A 14,109-nucleotide genomic window follows, 5' to 3' on the forward strand; every position below is an offset into this window, starting at 1 on the left:
AGAGATCTTTCTGAAATGAGTAAAGGAATTCCAGTAATTGAACAGCTTATATTTTGACACATTGAGTTATTAAATTTTGAGAACCGATGAAATATCTCTCTAGACATAGCGTTGCAGCCTAGGTGCCAGGATCAATACCAGAGCTTAGGCAGCCTGATTTTCCATACAGATACACTGTCCATGGGCTCAGGCAAGCCTACAGCTGCTGCTGGTGGAGAAATTTTTTAGGAAAAAGCCTCTAAAGGAGAAGGTGGTTCTAAAGGCAATGGATACTGTTCAGTAACTGTGGCTAAATCATTAAATTAGAGCCTGTACATCAATATTCCTGCAAATTCCTCCATTACCTACTGATTTTACTGAAATCTGAGGAACCTCTCCCACACCATCCCCTCCTGCAGTTTCTGCAACCTGCTACATTTCCACCTCTTTTCTGTTCCAACAGGAACTGATGGGAACCACTCCCACAAGCCAAATTTGGCACAGTGCATCACTACCTAAGTATATACTTGGCTTTTCACTTGCAACCTGAAATGTGCCATGCATCTAACTAGACTGCAAATTTAATATTTCACTATGAAACTAAATTATTTTTACCCTCCAAATTGCTGTTAATAACTAATAATCATCCCTTGCACGTACATAGCATCTCTCATTCAAAGGTCTCAAAGCACTTAATAAGCAACAATTAATTAACCCTGTAACATCACACTGCTGTAATTAAATCATCTATATGAGGAATAATTGCACCAGTGGTGATTCCAGTTCCAGTAATTTCATCAAAATTCAGCAGCTATGTCACAGCTGTTGTAGTGCAATGCAACAAATGGTGGCAGCCCAAGAAAGAGCTTAAAAAGTTCTGTACAAGGCCCTGAGGAGGGATTAAGGAAAGGAGAATGTCTATAGGTAACTCATAATATTATGGTGCAACATGGTTTAATACTTCTGTTTTACAGATCCATTCATCACCAGTATAATTCTGTTCATCATGTTCACATTAGGTCAAAAGTACCCTGCAGAATCCCCAAAGGAGCCCTAGTCTCCAATTCCCACACAAACAGTCAAGTCAAGCTTCCATCCTCTGAAACATAGTTTGTGGATCAGCTGGATAAGATTGCCTGAAAAAGGCCAATGAGTTTGTGTGTCCAGCTGATGCTTAAAACATTTATGAGATTTACAGGCTAAAAAAGGAAGTGCTAATATCTCAGACTTCAGGATATTACATTTGCATTCAGGGAACAACGGCCATTGTCTCACAGCCCCTTAATGTCTAAATGTTTATGGCATACTTTCTAAAGGCCAGTTTGGGAATAATTTATGTTTCACTATCAGTTTGGATTGAAGCTGTCTCCCATCTCTTCTTTTTCTAGTGCTGCACTAGCTTCTTTCCTACCCTTTTGTATCTCCTTTTCAAAAGTAGCTGTCCTATCTTCACGCACAATTACGATACTTTTGGCCAAGACAAAGGAAAATGGAATTTGTTCCTTTAGAGGGCTTTCCTCTGCACAAAATGCTTTAAGGTATCTGATTAGATTTATGTAATCTGACAGATTAAAGACGGAAAAATACTACTAATAATAATAATAATGGGAAGACTTGCTCTTTTTTTTCCAGTAGCTCTCAAAGCAATGCAGTGTTCTTCATCATTAATTAAGTCTTACACCATTGCCAGTGTTTCTGTAAATGGGAAATCTCAAGCACACAGTGTTTGAAAGCACTTTTGGGTTTCACAGGAGTTAGTAACACATTTAGGAACAGAGTCCAAATATCCAGACAGTAGTGGCAAGGCCTATTTTCTCTTTATTCCTCTCAACTATATCATTAAAGTGTGTTTCTAGTGTGCTGATTTATAAGAAGCAGCTCTACTTCATGCCCTGGTGCTCTCCTTTTCCTTCCAAGCCCACAGATCATCAGACTGGATCAATCCCCAACACTGCACTCCAAGGCAGTGCTTAAAATACTAAACCTTGCAATGCCACACATGAGGTTTCACAGGGTGATGGACCACAGACTGCTGAGATTGAGTTACCTGCTATTGTCAGGCAAAAATCACACAGCAATAAGGGACTAAAATATTACCAGATGTAATTTACCAGCATTTTATTGAAGGCTGAAACTCCAGACCAACTTAAACCAGTCAAAGCTGTGGTAGCAAGAATCAAAGAATGCTTTCAGCATGCATAAAATCATCAAGATCTGGAGTTTCATCATTAGAAATATCTTGCTTCAACATTTATGCCAAATTTTGGAAGAGACCCAAAACAGGACTGGGGTGAGATTTTTCCCACACACTCACTTTATTGCCTAAACAAAGGAGAATCAGGTTCTTTCCATCAGAAGTCAGTCTTCTGCTATACAAAGAGCAGAGTTCTGGCAGTGCTTGGGCCTGAAAGGCAACACTGTCAGAGTGACAATGTGTCAGTCAGTCAGCAATAAAACTGTTAACCAAAGTCTGGGCTTGTGTCGCCCCAAATCGCTGCAAAGGCCCCAGGAAAGAGTAGACATCTCAGCTTAGAAGGCTAAGGATGCCCCAGCTGTAACTTCATCTGTAGAGGCAACCACCCCTTGGAAATTTCAGCTTGTTTCATACCCCAATTCCTCCTGAACAGGAAACTAATGAGTGGCACAAAAGGTGCTGTTAATTAAAAGCTTTTAAGATGCCAGACTTTCTCCATGCACAGGCTAAAGTCAGCAGTTCTGTAGGGCTTGGTTCAGGCTGCAGACCAGCCCACAGCCCCTGGCAGCAACAGTCAGTTATTTGGGAAGATGTTCAGCCAGTATTTAATCCACTGTTAAGAGAAGTCCACATCTTGTTTAAATTTCTCAGACTGCTTGCTCCTGCTAAGAAACATTTGACATGACAGAGCTCTGAGGTTGTGTTTTTTGTCTAGAGGACCCCAGCCAGTGTTAAAAACATGAAAGGAGCACTTTAGCTTGGTGAAATCAAACAAAATGTAGTTATTCTACATCAACAAAAGTAGTGCTGTGCAGAAACAGGCCCCAGATTCTCAGGTTCTGACAGAATTCCTACCACAAAGAGCCTGTCTTAAAAAAGGCTGTGGGTCTCTTGCAAATTAAGAGGCACTGCCTATGTTTGACATTAAGGCCTGTTTGGTACATAGCCCATCATGCTCGAGGAGAAGAATGCTCTGTTTTACAGAGCTAAAGCTTTCAGTATTCATTTCTGCCTTGATACAAATGAGGCAAGCAAATCCCATCCAAATCAAAATCCATTTCCTTGCTGTTATGATACATGGGTCAGATAAGCTCATTAAAACTAGGAAAAAAAAGGGAGAAAAGCAGACCAAGTCACAGCATGTTGGTCACATCTCCCAGGCTCCTAGTTGCCGAAAAATTAAGCAACATAATCTACTTGTTATTGCCAAGTTTCTAATATCCTCAGATTAAATAAATTCAACCTTACAAATTGCCTTTTATATGAAACCTTCGAGGAGAGAATCTCCTTATTTCATGCTGCAGCAGTGACTGAGAGCTGTCAGCAGGCACTGCCATTACCCTGGCTGCATCCTTCACCTACACACCTAACTGGACATTACAGCTTTAAAAATGAAAAAAATCTAAAAGAACTCAAGCAAGGAAGGTGGGTAACTTTTCTGCAGTGTTTGTTCTCATCACAATTAAAAAAGGTTTCTTCAGTCCTCTATGGCTGAATGTAGAGAAGACCAGATATTAAATTAAACACACAGCATGGGACACCCTCCTCTTATTTTGCTCCAAGTCTGTGCACAATATAGAGAACTTGCTTTGCAAGGAATGGTCTTGTTTAAATAGCTTGATAAATTGGATTCCTTTGATGATGTTTGCTCTTGCCTTCCCTAATCTCTCCTAATCATAATGATATTTTTTTTTTGTCTGCAATGCATCTGACCTACTTCCACATTACCCCCCCCATCCTTCTGTTCCTTTCTATCTATATTCACTGTGAAGTATCTGTGTTTTCCTGTCTTTTCTAAAAAAAAATATTTATTCCAAAAAAATTAGGATCCTTTGGCAAATGAGGAGAGGTTTTGATTCTCATCAGCCAGTGAATGGAGGAAAACACATGCTCGGATTTTTCCCCTTTAACCAGTCCTGGTATCAACCTTTATGAGTCCCAAGATATCATGAGTCTACATGGAATTTGTTGAACTGTTTGAACAGGACTCTGACAGAGACCTACAAAATGCAAGCAGATGCAATTCTTAATCATTCCATCAAAAAATGAATTTGGCAAATAAAGAAGCAACTTTGACACAGGGACAGAAGAAAAATAACTGGCTTTAAACAGTGGCAGGTGCATCACTTCAGATAAATTATACACCATCCATCCCAAATGCTGCCTGAAGCAGGATAGCCCAGGGATTAGGGTTTTAATAGAGAATTTAGAATTAGGGATTACAGTTCCTGCTCTACTCCAGCCAACCTGTGCAGCTTTGGCCATTTACAAAACAGGGTTAACAATTTTCTTCCTCTCTCAGCAATATTAAGAGATCAGAAATGCCAGATATTTCTGGGCTGTTAAGGCTAAATACAACTTAGAGTAGATAATTATTGGATGGGATCTGCTATAGTTTTGCACAGACCTAAGGAGGCTCTGACCTGAGCAGGGAAGCACTTCAAGTCATGTGTAAATTCTTGCATAATCCAAGAGAGAAGAGCAAAGCCTGTTCACAGCCCCATCTCAGCAATCAGATTAGTTTCTACTGGAGCCCAGAATGGTTTGGGTTGGTAAGGACCTTAAAGCTAACTCAGTTCCACCCCCTGCCATGGGCAGGGACACTTTCCACTAGACCAGGCTGTTCCAAGCCCCATCCAACCTGGCCTTGAGAGTTACTTCTCTTCGTGTGTGTCTGTGTGTCTTTTTCTTTGTGGTCGGTTTTGTTGGGATATTTTTGGGTTTTGTTTTTGTTTGTTTGTTTGGTTTTGGGGTTTTAGAGTGGGTTGGTTTTTTTTGTTTTGGTTTTTTTGGTTTTGTTTTTGATTTTTTTTTTTGTCTGAGAGTCACACAGTGGTGTAACATCTGCCATAAAGGCAAGGAAAGAGCCGCTGGGTGAATGCAAACCACTTCCACGACAGGTAGGTGCTAATAAGGACCAAAGTGCCGCAGTGTAACTGAAAACAGCATTTTATCCCAAATATATTTGTGAGGTTGTCCCTTTTTGACACAGAATATAGCAATAAAATAGGAGAGGGATTCAGTCTGAATTAAGCTGTGACCAAAAAAAAAAAAAAAAACACCAAAGACTTCAGGTTATTATTTTTGTTCAGACCTTAATTATTTTCCATTTCTTGCCATTTCCACTCTTCCCTGGAGCCCTGGAGATCAGGAGAGGTAATAGAAAAGAAGCTTTTACATCAAGAAAGTAACTTCTTTCCTTTTTTCTGGCAGACTCCACTAGGACACCATTTGCAGAGGTCTCATCTCTGGATTCAAGAGCCAGCCCTGCTGCAGACTCTGCTCCTTTCTGTACCAGTAACGCCCCAGTCTTCAGTCCATGTTTTGAGTGTCTTGTGACCAAGTAAGTGAGGCTCCTATCTGCCCTGAGAACATGGCTATCTGGACATACCTTTCTTTTAGGATATTCAGCCAGCTAAGTTCAGCAGGAGCCAGGCAGCTCCACTGGTGTTTTGGCTTGTGCTGTGACTACAAGGCAGTGAAGGATGATCAGGTAACTGGAAATATAATGTGTGCTATCACCACTCAAAGTGTAGTCATTCAGTCCTGGAACTAATACTGGAAGATTTGGGAAAAGCAGTACAGAATCTTTGACAAAACTTGGGAAAAAATTAATAGTCAAGAGTCTTAATTCCCCTTGTGCGTGTCAATTCTTCCTAACTAATTGCTTCAGAAGCAGTGTTTGGTTTGCTGCAACATGGGAGAGTGGAGAACCTGGGCCTGTGTTCAGGGAACAAATTGTTTAGAGCCAAGTGAGCAAAAACAAAAGGACAACAGGAATCAAAGGGGATTGTATCTGATCCAAGAATACGAGGCAGTTGGAAAATCGCCTCCAAAGTAAATTGCAAGAAATGGCAGGTACCATTGTAGCCAGAGAACTGAGAAACAAGGATATTTCCTGAGCAATAAACCAAGTTGCATTACATAAAAGAAGAACTTAATTGAAAGGGACAACCATCCCCACTCCAGGCTTCCACCACCCTTAACATTTTGTGACAAACCAACAAGACACCCTAATACTACAGCATCCAAGGGGCTCTCATTTTACCACAGTATCTGTGAAGTTATTTTTATGGATGCCAGGCCAAAGCACAGTGAGGATAAGTGACCACATTCATGCAATTTGTCTGTGGCACCCCCCAGCTGAATCTGGGTCTCCCACAGTTCAGGCTCTCACAGCTGGACTCCCTTTTAACACATCACCTCCTCAACACATGCACACCTACAAAAAGGGGCAGAACACTGGGCTCAATTTATTTTTGTTACTAGAAAGCCAGTGAATCAGCTCTCATTGAGTGAGTGTAGAATCAAGCACGTGACTGTTCAAAATTCAGGGGAAAAGGGAAAGACATAATTTTCCCTCCTGTCCTCAATACCTTACATTAAATGTATTTGTAGAGTGTAAACCCCACCATATCACACACTCCACCACTCTTCTGACTAACAGTGTTTGTCCTCTTGTCAGACACCTGACAGAGCCAGAAGAGCTTCTTCATCCAAGAGCCTTCTGCTCACACTGAGCATTCAATGCATTAATTACAGGTCTCATTCCCACTTGCTATCTTGCACTTGTCAGAAGAACTGTGCAAAACTCCCCTATAAATGAGAAAAGAAAGTCTCCTAGGTTAATCAGGCTTAAAAAAAATAAAAAGCAGCTCATGAACGGACTGTATATGTCTAATAGCTAATTATGCTGTTAAGTCATGGAATCTGATGACAAAAAAAAAAATTAGCTATCCCCAGAAGACACACAATCTAATAAGTGTTCATTGCAAATCTAGCTCCTAAATCTGCTGCCCACTGAGCTAATGAGGAATGATTCAGTCAGCCACAGACATGTTTTTAATTTCACTCAGTGTTGTGTGAAGCTGCTACAGAGAGCACAACTGGGGAGGACAGTCAGCACAAACCAGCCAGCCAGGAGGAGCTCCCTGGCCAATTCCTTCAGGGCTGGAAGATGAGGAAGAAAATAGGGCCATAATGAAGGCTTGGGGACAACAATTGCCAGTAGGAATTCAGGCTTATTTTTTTGGTTTGATATAACTGTGGAGAAGAACTTTTGTTTATGTTTGGCCAATTTATGGAACAGGGAGAGATTCTGAAAACTTTGCTGCTTTTTAGCAAATCTTCTCTCAGGGCATTCCTCATCCTTATCCCCTGGTAGGTATTTTTATTTATTAATGCCAGTTATTTTATTTATTAATGCAAATCATAGAATCCCAGAATGGTTTGGATGGGAAAGGATGTTAAAGCCCATCTCATTCCACCCTCTGCTACAGACAGGGACACCTTCCGCTATCACAGGGTGCTCCATGCCCTGTCCAACCTGGCCTTGGACTCTTTCAGGGATGGGGCAGCCACAGCTTTTCTGGACACCCTATGCCAGGGCCTCAGTACCCTCATCTTAATTCCTTATTTAACCCTTCCTTCCTTCCTCCATCTTAAGGCTTCCCCTGAGTTCTATCCCTATACAACCTGCACCTGCAGGGAAGCAATACCTGGTGAATTTCCTTAATCTCTGAGCTAAGAACAAAGCTATTATCTTATTGCTTTCAAAAATTGATCAGGATCAGCAGCTCCAGATAGGCAACAAAACTCCCATCTACTAAATAAATTGGGATGTACTTTCTGTTTTCTGACCTACATATTTATTCAACATGTATTTTCAAGGGGGTGGTATCATATGGCTTTGCTCCAAGAGAGTTTCCATATCATAAATGAGCTCCAAAAAAGTGCCACAACTGATTATGCAGCATTTTTAAACAAAATTGCAGATATAGGGAGGAGGGTGCACTTCCTATTCACCTTCTAAAAGAGGAGTCAAGGGAGAAAAAAGACTCACAGCTCCTGAATGGGCATGTAAAGGACATATTGGGAAACTGTCTTGGGAAGGGACATTTCCTATGCCTTTCTTGTTTGCTGCCCACAGGCTGAAATGCCTGGCCCAGCTGTCACTCCGGGATGCTCAGAGGGAAAGCAATCACATCAAATCACTGCAGACTTGACCTGAGGCCAATTTCTCTCCAGCGTAAGTTCAACCAATCAGCCAAGGAACCTTTTAGCAAAATTCTGTGCTTATTTCTCATACTTCTGTGTCCTACCCATTGCCCAAAGCCACCCTCAAATTCTTCCTTCCAGCTTCCAGTCTTTTTCCCCCAGCTTGTCCCTTCTGGCCCCAGAAGCTCTCTGTGATGTTTCCTCCCCTCATCTGGGATTCTTGACCAGTGCCCAAGGGACAAAGGAGCTTCTGTTGGCTGCACACAAGTCCGGAACACTCCATCTGCTGGTTCAGCTCAATTCCTGCAGAAGTCTTCTCCAGGGGAACCTTACTCACCCTGGAATTGTGTTGCTCTGTAAGGACAGAAAGCTGGAACATGTCATCTCTTCTGGTGCATTTGCCACATCTCTTGTGCTCGGCTCTTATCACATTTTCTACTAACTCACAATTTAGTCCAGGCTGGTGCTCAGGACTTCTCCCTCTCCTATTCCAGACTTTCAGGGTGGCTAATACCTATATCCAGAATACCAGCAATTTCCCCAGCATTGTAGTCCTGGTATCTGCCAAGCTCTCCAGCTCAATATCAACCTGAAACCGCAGAGCCGTTAAATTCAGTGTTCATATCCTGAGCTTTCTATCTACTCTCTTTTAGTCCATTCATTCAGGTTAAACTTTGCAGCCTTAACCTTTTTAATCTACAGATAAAGGTTTTTATGCAGTACCGTAAGTGAAATAATGTCTATACAAGTCTAAAAGAATTATGTGTTGAGGTCCAGCCTGCCCTTAAAAATAATTGTGAATTCTGTTTTTTACTGCAGCAATATTACAAATTGACTCTCAGGAAAAGGCAGTGTGAAGTTTTAGATCATTACTAAGTACTTCAGTAGGTTTTTGCTATAGATTTTGTGAAAGTAAGCACTGAGTTTTGAGCTGTTCTAAAGGCTTCAGCTTTATAGCTCTGTGTTAACTTTTGTGAGGCCCAAAGCCAGGTACAGTGAGCCTTTGAGGGCTGAGAGTAGGTGATACTTCATTGTAAGATTATTAAATTCCTACAGTATAATTTATTTGCTTAAACAAATCACCACCCAGTATTTTGGGTTAACAAATGTAGTTTTCCTAAAAAAATAATAAAATATGTAAATAACCATTGACAGAGTGCTAGATTGATTAGTTTTTTTAAAGAATGTGCCCTAAAACATTAGCAGCATTCCACAGCTTTTCTGTCATTGTGCAAAGGTCACACAACATGGGCAAGTTGCCACAAATATTTACACTTGAAATAAGTTTTGTGAAAGAGGAGATGAATAGTTGAGCTGAAATGAGTGCCCTGCCCATGAAAACTGCCCTGAAGCAGTAAAACTTGTGGTGAAAAATTACCCAGCAACTCATTTGCAAGAGGAGGTTTCCCTTCCATCAGTTGATATATGGGACACCAAGCACTAGAAGATTTAAATACTTCTTCTAATAATAACTGAGTATATTTATAGATATTTGTAGATATTTGTAGATATTTTCATCCTCTGGATAAATATGCAACACTAATTCCTGTTTAGCACCAGTATCTTATGGCAGCAACTGCTGCTGATTGTAATTATACAGCTGTCAGAACTCAGGATCAACTTGGGCTTCCCCCAGCTCCGAGCTCAATGTAGGAAAATAAAAATCCTGCTCTTAGTTGGAAGTCTAAAATGCCTTTGATGTAAGTAACCACCCTGAGCTTTTGGAAAGCTTACAGCCAAATAAAAGAACTTGGTTCAGTTGTGGCTTTTCTTACTGTGACTGTTGGGAAGTTCTACCCATCCCTGAACTTCACTGTAGATTTGTTACCAAGAAAAAAAAAATTAACAAAAGCTTGAAAAATTATGACCCCTCTTTCCTTAGATGTGGGATCAGTTCCCTGAAACAACAACAGAACAGCAGAAGAGCTGCCTCAGCACTTGAGTTCTAAGGTAGATGAAGATTTCACTGAAGATTTCACCAAAAGTTTCACAGATTTCCCCATGCTGATTAACCAACCCAAACACCACAGTGCATGGGTGAGCTCATCACATCAGGTTCACATAATGATCAGCTGAATTGTTCTAGTTCAGGAAAGCAATAAATGAAGATAAATGTGGGACACAGCAAAATAATGAGGTCTGGCTTTGTCCTGCTTGCTCGTGAGCCCTCTTGACAGAACAGCTTTTTTCCCTTTGTTATGCATTTCACTAGTTCCTCCCCCCAAAAATCTCTCTTGGATCTGGCTATGACTAAAGTGCATGTGAGGAGGAAAACCATCCACAAGTTTCCATAAGCCAGAGCATCTGCATCGTGTGTGACATGTTCCCACTTGACAGCTCTATCAGGCTCTCCTGGAGGCTCCTCAAATGCCATACGTCTGTCCCAGCTCCAGAGGGCAGCTCTGCTGCTGCCAGCAGGAACCAGAGCCATTTCTGGCACCTGCTCTGTGCAGCCCCTCACTCCCCTCCTTTCACTTGCCCTTCTTGCAGGAGTGTAACTCAGTGGGTGTGACTGGGAAGGCAGAGTTCAGATCTCATCCCAGTTCCAACCCTGACAGCCATCATTTTCTTTTAAGCTCTCCCCATCTCCAGCAGTTCACTCTCAGATTCCTTCTCATGATGTTTTCAGGCCCCCATCTAAGTCATTTTGCAACTTCTTATAATCTTTCCAAACTAAAGAGCCTCGAGACTTCATCCCACTTGATCAGGGTTACAGCAGTCCAACTCAAAGCCAAGCCATGTCCAACATTCAGTTATAAGGAAATGCCACAATTATCATCATTTCAACAACTGGATGTCACAGATCCTGCATCAGGGGTTAAGCCACTCCCTATTAGAGATGGAGAAAATCTAAGGTTAAAAATGCAAGATTCAGTGCATTCTTACAGGATACTTGTCCAGCTTGTGTAGTTAAACCTCAGGCCTGCTCCAATCTGCTACAGTCACTTGCTCCTGGCAATTCCAGGAGAGACAGGAATAGCTCTGGCCACACACATTCATAAATATACTAATTATTACACAACAGAATTTGCACAAAATATGGTGGGAAGCAGCAGTACTGAATCAATCTCTGTAAAAACAAGGCAGGGGCTGGTCTACACTGCACATCTGGTCTCCATCCCACAGTGCCTTGGATATCCTCTTCCAGATGCATTCTAGGGCCTTGCTGGATTTCCCTCCACCCAGTATCTTTACTCATCACAGGATCCTTTACATTCGTGCTCTTTCTCAGTGCTTTCCTCACCGGGTGTAGCACCAGTGTGTCCTAATTCACCCCTATCTCCCAAACCCATTGCCAGCTCTCAGCAGAAAAATACCCGAGTCAAGTTACTAAACAGAGATTGTGAGCACTTTTTAGCAAGTCACAGAGGTGCACAAGTGCTAAGCCTTGCAGGGCCCTGCTTCCCTAACTCCTCTCAATTTCTGCTCTCATTACCAGAGCAAGCTGTGCCAGTTCTCCACCCACGCCAGTGCCTGCAACTGCCTGGAAAACTGGTGCAGTGGGGGTATGTCCCAGGTTATACCAATGGAGCTGCAAGTCTGCAATCTCCAAGCAAATACAGCACAAGTGGCTCAAAGAGAGAGACTGTGTGAACAAGTTGTAACACATTCCCACTTCCCTGTGCACCAAGGTCACCAGCTGGAATGCACTTGCCTGAAGTTTGCTCTGGGAGAAACAGCCTGGGATTGACCCAGCGAGTCACTTCATTTCACAGATGCTGCATGGCAGAGGAGCTGCAGAAGCATTTGTGACACTATGAAGGAAGGATTAAAAAGCAAGCAGTTTTACTCTGTCCCAAACACAGCATCATATCTGCACGCAAGGAGAAGCCCAATAACTGGAAGAATTTCATTCAGCAGCCTGGACACCCGTCTGGGTGGATTTGACCATCAAAGAGACAGGCTAGAAGAGAAAGTAATATTATGCTCTGCTTGTATTTCTACACAGCTGAACTTTACATATGCACAGTCCCAGAGACTGAGTGTACACTAAGAGTATTTTGTAAACACTGAGGTTCAAGGCCTTAAAAATAAATTTATTCAGTTACATTTCTAATCTTTCTCATTGCCTTATATGACCAAACACAATGCTCTCCACAGGGCTGACAGAATAGTAATAATTTTAAAAGGGTGAAAAAATTCTTGGGGTAAAGCCTACAGAATATTGCAAATTTAGACTGTTGTTTGCAAGCATTTTGAGTATTCAGTGACTATTTCAGCCAAACCAATTCACAGAATGGTAATTTCTTTGCTAAATAGTCTAAATGAATGGTTCATTAAAAATCTGATCTCAGTTACTCTGAATGCTTATCTTTGTGAGTCCAGAAGTCACTTGAATTCACAGAGCTCTGTGTGTGTACAGAAATGTGCCCAGTGAATGGGTCTGTAGCAATGATGCTTTCATATTTGGCAGCTGTTTTACCTTGGGTAGTCTTCCCCACCAGGAGTTTTTAATCCTGAACACATCCCAGAGTTACTGAACTCTGTTTCTAGCCATCCACAAGGCACACACTAACATCACACCTGACATGCCCATTGTTTATCTATCTTCCTGTTTATCACTTTAGACATTTTAGAAAATGTCGTGCAACAGCAACAAGCTGTGGCTTTACCAGTGACAAGAACTCATGGCTCAGTCCCTGGGTGTAGGAGGTACAAAAACCAGTCACAGACTGATAGCTCTCATTTTGTGAACACCACACCCTTTCCTTTCCAAAGGATGAGCAGCTTTAAAAATATAGATATGCTGTTGGGTTTGTCCTGCATGAGTCAGGGTGATTCTCATATTTAAAAACAAATATTCTAGCTATAAAATATGGCATGGAAAAAGAATTTACTGTGTCTGATGACTATGAGTTGAGATGTCTGAAAACAAAGCACTGGGGAATGGAGCACAACATGTCAAAACACAGTGACCAGCTGAGCAATGAGCCAGACAGTCAATACACCCATTGCCAGGAAAAGATATATTTATTTTCCAAAAACATTAATTGGAATATTGGTAAATTAGTAGTGCCTTTGTCTCTCCTTCTGCAGAGTCCTCTCAAACATGCCAAATTTGCTACTAATTTACTTGGATGAAATCTCTTGCTCTTATCATTAATATCTACTTTTGCAAAAGAATATGACTTCAATTGTCAACAGCAATGTGCCTGGTGCTTCAAGAGAGGCAAGATTTCACACTTGATATCCCAATCCTAACTGAATTCCTTGCTTTTCCAGCAGGAATAAAGATTATCTCAAAACTGAAAGTAATGAAAGTAGTAATATTTTATGCTCATGCTTTTTTCTTGATGGCAAAACCACTGTAAGGATTCTGATAAGCCAGCTTGTGTCTCTGCAGAGATTATCTTGGAGCCCCAGCCCAAATTCACCACTCTCTAGCACAAGCTGCCACAACCCTACTCCAAAAAGGACTTGCCTTGACCCTTCTTCTCCGGCCCCAAGTTTCCCGCCAGCCCCAGCCCTTCCGCAGAGGCCCCGGCACGAATCGCGTGTGGGGCCAGTGCCCTTTGTTGGAAGGTGGGGTTGGACCATCCCCCATTCCTTATTCCAGCTCCTCCTCTGGGGGGAGGATTGCCTATGGGGCCTCCCGTCAGGGGACCCTCCTTCTTGGGAGATCACCCTCTTTTATGGAGGGACCTCCTTCGGAGGAAGGTGGAGCTGGAAACCTGGACCTGGAATCCTCCATTTTGTCTCCCCCTAGGATGGCAGTGCCCAGGTCCATCCCCTTACCGATACCCCATAACACTTGTGGCAGTCGCCAAAGGAATCATATTTCTTCTTATGAACTGAATCAATTATGAATTCAATTGGCATTTAATTTTTGGAAGAATCTCCCCAAAGCCCTTGACCCTTTGAAGCCTTTGTGGAAATCGTTCAAGATCATTAACCTACAAGCTTCCACAGCTGAGATAAATGAAAAAGAAACCAAAACA

This window comes from Taeniopygia guttata, chromosome 24 (assembly GCF_048771995.1).
Source record: "Taeniopygia guttata chromosome 24, bTaeGut7.mat, whole genome shotgun sequence".
NCBI classification, from domain to species: domain Eukaryota; kingdom Metazoa; phylum Chordata; class Aves; order Passeriformes; family Estrildidae; genus Taeniopygia; species Taeniopygia guttata.